Here is a 5,919-nt window from a genome sequence, read left to right on the forward strand (position 1 = left end):
CCAAAGGATAATGAAATTTTATGGAGACACCACAACCTCTTGCTCCGGAGCGAAAGAAAGAAGCATGTCATTCCAGGCCCAGCAAGCGTGCTGTATCGGCAAGCAAGAAACATCAGAGACATTGTAACATCATCTCGATCAAAGGAAACTAGTTTCACAGGTTCCACACAATGTGGAAAACCCCGGTTTAAATTCTGTCTGAAGATAAAACCAACAACAAGCGCACAGAGCAGGGAATCTAACTTTACCAAGCATATCAGGGGCAGCTTTAATTGTGCACTGCAAATATCATTTACCGCCTGGAATGTGGTGCTTGTGGCGCGCAATATATTGGACAGAGTGAAAATTCTTTTAGAACTCGCATCAATATTAACAGATGCAATAAAAAAACAAAACCTTATCTCCCCTTTTCAAAAGATATCAACTCCTTAAAACACCCGTTCGACCAATTTAAGGCCACAGTGCTCCAATCAGTATTTAAAACCCATTTCGACAGGGAATACTGCGGATATTATCGGATCCACAAATACAACACTATGACAAGGGGTATCAATGAGTCTCCAGCAAGGCTGTCGTGCCTTCAAACCTAGAACTTGTAGCTGCCGTTATCGCATGTTAGCACTTCTCAAGCGTTGGATTGTTCATCGTTGTCAGCAGATTACTTTTCTGTCTGCTTTAATGCTTTTTGTGCACGAAATTCTGCTGTATCACACCATTGCACTTTCCAAGCACTATTCGATATATTGTGTCTGAAAAGTTCATTTTTCAGTACGCTTCATTGCTCTCATGCCCTAAATGTCCCTTTGTAAGCTATTTTTATTCGCTGACATGGTTACCGATGTCCTCCGAATTGTCCGCGCGTATTCTTTGTTGGTTTTGTCGTTTGCCAGTTGTTTACTGAATGCTGTGTGCGAATTCATACTGCTCTTTATGACTGCCAACGTAGAGTGAGTTGTTTTCTAGATCACTGGAGATTTGTTCTTGTAAGTGTCACTTCTTTTAATATTGTGCACGCCCTTGTTACTTGAAAAATATGAAATATAAGCTACGAATTCGTTGTATCTATCCATTCCCTGTCATGAGCAGGGGGCTCGTTCAACAGCTTTTTTCTGTGTGCTGTTTCTTTTCCCGCCTTGTGTGCCATTTCTCAAGACCCTCGCTAACTTGTACTCGTCCTGGGTGGCTCCCGTATCCTTCTCTCCCAGCCGGCGCCCATCGAGGGGTGGTCATTGGCCGCTTTGTGCCCGGAACGCGACCTGTGGATAAGCCATTTGTGGCTATTATCTGGTCTCCTCAGGAAGCGGCGGCATTTTTTGGGGGGGACGCGCCCCCCTAGCTAATTCGCACGTTTGGGTGCTTGAATTTTAACGCCACCTAATTACGAGACATAGCTAGGGCTTTCCGTTCCCCATTGTCTGGAGGAATAATTGTCAATTCTACGCTTCCCCCTTTTGCGGCATGGTGATTTCGCTCCTCTGGAGTCAGATGCCCAGTGCCCCTTCTTTCTTTATTCACTTTTCTTATGGCTGTGCGTGGGTGAGCGGTGGCTGACGGAAAGTGCCTATGTGCCTCGCTTTTCCTTTTCGCCGCCTTGTATTTTGAGATGGACTACCTGCGCACCCAGTCGTACAGTACATATTTTTCAACGTGTTTCTTACTGCACTTCCTTGTTGTTGTGTCTTTTTTAAATCATGTGTACACGTGGTCACAGCGCTCCGTACGATCTGTTATATACCAAGTATTCGACCCTTGTACTTCACTATGCAAGAATCCCTCACGGACAGAGCACTCAAGGTCGCTGAGCAGCAGTGGCTGCTAGCCGCCGCCACGCCTAATAGGGCGTGATATGAACAGAGTGCTTCTCTCTGGCTCTCTTTCTGGGAGGTTTTTATAGACATTAGGGATATACGTGCTGGTACGAAGCTCCATGGTGGCATCAACACTCCTGACCTCCAAAACCTCTCAAGAAGAAACCCGACGGGCTGGTTGCCTATTAAGGTAGTTTATTCACAGGGGCAAACACTGAGCGCTGAGATAGGCGAGCTAGGTTCTGGCCCAAACGCCTACTGGGGTTCATCGAATTTCCTGACACCTCTTTGCCACATATCCCACTACCGGGATTGGACATAATATACCGCATGGTCTACGCTGGTGAAGTGCATACGCCAATGGATTGATAATCTGTCGGGAACCTTCATTACCTCCGCTGCAATATATATATATCCGACCCGGCGGGCATTTTTTAATGTCACAAAGAAATTGGAGATGAAAGCCCCGCCAGTAGCGTAGTGGTCACCGCACCAGACGCGTATTATGTAGGTCGCAGGTTCGGAATACACCCTGCGGGCATTTTTCCTGCACTTTCTTTGTATTTAAAAATGCTTCACCTCTTTCAATGACCAATCCTGAGCTCCTCTTTCCTGACATCCAGCCTTGTTTGTGTCTTGTTTCGACGATCCCCTCATTCCCCATTCTTATTCGTTAATTGCATAACCACGGCTTCTGTTCTGGCAGTCTTGGTGCTATAGGCAGAATAAAAGGGTTCAACGCTGGCCGACCACTCTCGGCATGTCGCAGGAACTCGATTCACGGACCGGCGGTTAAAAAGAAGGTCCCCTTCACCCGAAGTAGTCCGAGTTGCGCTAGCTACCATCCCCAGTGCAGTGAACAAAAATACCTGAATAGAATTTTTAGACAAAGTGGTGGGGGAAATAGCCCTGATGGTAGAGTGGTGGTTATTTCTCCAAAATGGTAGTCTGGCGGTCGTGTGTTTGGATTCCATCAAGAGGGGCAATTTTTCTCCACTTTATTTGTTTCTTTCCAAATTGTTTATCTATTTTAAGGACCCACGACAACCTCCCATTTGGTTTCCAAGGTATTGCTGACGGCGAACCCTTATTTCGGTGTTATATGTATATGTTTGTGTGTAGCAGCATAATTTTTATGTTTGTGGACTCATGAAAGAAGAAAACTCTTAAGGCGAGACTGCGTTTATATAACCCCAAACCCCCCTGAACACGCACGCAATGAACAGCGACAAGCTGAAGAACAACCCAAAACATAAATTATCTAGAGAACAGAAAACAGTACAGAACGAGAATCCGGTAGAGCAAACCGTAACGAGTTCAACACAACAAGAAAAATCAATATCCGGGAATGAAGATAGAAGGTACCTTACCTGGCTGTTACCGGCACAAGTCGTCGCTACCATTGAAATTTCCAGGTGATGTGTCATGGCCATGGTGGTTGTGCAGCATGCTCCGAGCTGCCGTTATCCCCGTCGAGAAAGCGGCTCTCAGCAAGCGCCGCTGTCTCTCAGTGATGCAGGGCCAGCCGTAGGCCTTGCGGAGGCGATTTCCTCAGTCTGAGGTTGTGCTGGAACACCTGAGGCACGGTACCCATCCTGGCGCGCCACTGCTGTGTATCGCTGCCACGATCCACGGCACGACTCTAATCACTCTGTGTTCTTTTTACGTGATTCCTTCTGCCGCAGGTTGCTGTTGCTAGAGGCCCCAAATTTCCGGTAGCCGGCGCAGCTCGTGCTACGGCCTCAAGAAGGGGGGGGTGCCGTAGCTCGTGTTGATGACCTTGGGGGTGAGTGGCTCACGTCGCCTTTGTCATCTTTTTGTTTCATTTCAAGCTATTTCTTCTTGGGTTGTGTTTTTCTGTGGTGTGCGATTTCTTCTCATCACTTGTCCCCCTTTTTAAACATGTTTCTTTGAAAATTGTTTCTTCACTGTCCACCTCTACCCCACACCAAAACATTGCGAGAAGCTAAGTTTACACAATGTACAATGTATATGCTAGTTAGATGCACTTGAAACGTTCCCAAACGGCAAACAACTAGTATACAAATAGGATCTTACAGCACATAATCAGTCATCGTACCAACTTCATTACTTTATTTTTACACACGACAAAAAAGCGGTATATAACAACCAGAAATTATCTGAAAAGGCAACCCACCGGAGGATTGAATCTTTTTCGACAATGACGTGGTGCCATTTTCTACCTTTTACGTACACACGTCTAGCCTAGTAGTGATGTGGCTTTACGTTTAAATCTGAAGCTGGCCACAGGCATCTGAACACTCTCCCTGACAGTGAGAATGGTACATGCCAAGCAGCCATTCTGTTATTGGTTTGTGCCCTTGAAAGCTACCATTGCGTCTACGTTTGCTGTCTTCGCGGTCCTATAACACTTCTTACATTTTGACTCTCGCTGCTATGTCCGAATCGAGGAGCGCGTCTTTTGTTTACGTGACTGGCGCTTCATTAGGTAAAATGTCTAGTCTTTTTGGACTCAAATACGGAGTCGTATTACGACTGTGTCTTTAGTCGCGATCTGTTGCAATGCCTTGCGAATCATTGTACGTGAGAATACCTGCACTTCAGTATCACTTTTATCGTCAAGCCTAAAATCGAAATCTTGTAAGCAATCAATGTTCAGGTTGCTGCAGGTGTCTGAAAAGATTTTTTCTTGTCGATGTCCCAATGAAGAACCGTCTGATGTTCCGCTGGTACATTATGTCAACACAGTGAACTAATATCTCGTTCCTCTGAAAAAGCGGGCAGAAATTCGTCCTTGGGAATTTTCAGGGTAACAAACCTAGGGTTCGAATATTGGTTTCTGGAATACCCTGTGATTCAGGCTCGGCACTTCCCGTGCTCTAGCTTCAACGTCTCCTTTTCATATTTAAAGCGTGCTCGCACGTGCTTGTCACGTTCTTTATGTATTGTGGCACGCACCTTTTTTTACGTCCGCCACCTCTCTGGCAGCCTATAGCTAGAGCTTTTCCTCTAATGCTCTAGACATGCTTCCTCGCGCCAGAGAAATGATAATAACGAACACAATGTTTAAGCTCGTTGTCGATTAAGCCTAATGACCTCCACAACTCAAAAAGCTCGGCCGTGTCCATGTCGGGTTTTTAAGGTATATACAATTAGAGGTCTTCTCCTGCCCGTGACATTACTTATTTTCCGATTAGTGGGCAATAGAAATAAGATACACTATTCAGACAAGACTGAGTTTAACTCGAAACCGCAACAAAATGCAGACGATAAACTGCACCAATTTAAAGAACATTAGGGAGCAATAAAGAGCTAGAGATTGTTTCGGAGTCCAGCAGTAAGCACGCAGTGTTGAAGCAACAAAAAAACCTTGTTTGTGGTAACATGCCGGTATATATAGCGACCGGCAGCTGCATTATCACAGCCAAGCGGTACAAAAACAGCGAAAGCAGAACGGAGATACAAAAAGGTGCAAACGCATCTAGCACGATACACATCTCTCCGTATGATACTTAGAACTTTGACATCAATATACACGTGACTTGGTTGAAATCCTCGTCGTAACGAAGGCGGCTGGGTTTTCGCCTTTGTTGGGTGGACTGCCTTGGTTGATGTTGCAATATTTGGCTTGACGTCGACTCTGACGAACTTCCTGTTGACGCGGGTTGTACCGTTGGCTGCGACCATGAATTTTCCTGGAGCGTGTCTTCGTTGTGGGATGAGTCTTCCGCTTCGTCCTTCTGGAAAGATTGAAGTGTGGCAAGAAGGTGTTGCCGGCTCCGTCGAAGCACTCCATTGTCTTCTGTTAGGACGCAATAAGACCTTGGCGCCACCTTATCAAAAACACGAGCCTTGCAATCCCATGCATTTCCCGGAACTCTTATGACTGCATCGATGTTGCGTTCTGCCAGAGTTTTCCCTCTCGATGACTTCAGTTGGCACGACTGTAGCCTGAAGTTGTGGTGTCCAGAGCACGGTCTGATTTCCGGCAGCGGATTGCGCATTTTCCCGCCATGCAGCAATTCTCCTGGAGAGCGGTCTTCTTCCAGTAAGGTCGAGCGATAGCTGAGTAGACCAAGCCAGAATTCCTCCTTCCTTTCACCAGTCTTATTCATGATCCTTTTGACTA

The sequence above is a fragment of the Haemaphysalis longicornis genome, unplaced genomic scaffold, assembly GCF_048455015.1.
Source record: "Haemaphysalis longicornis isolate Haplotype H1 unplaced genomic scaffold, Haemaphysalis longicornis Haplotype H1 scaffold_11, whole genome shotgun sequence".
NCBI classification, from domain to species: Eukaryota; Metazoa; Arthropoda; class Arachnida; order Ixodida; family Ixodidae; genus Haemaphysalis; species Haemaphysalis longicornis.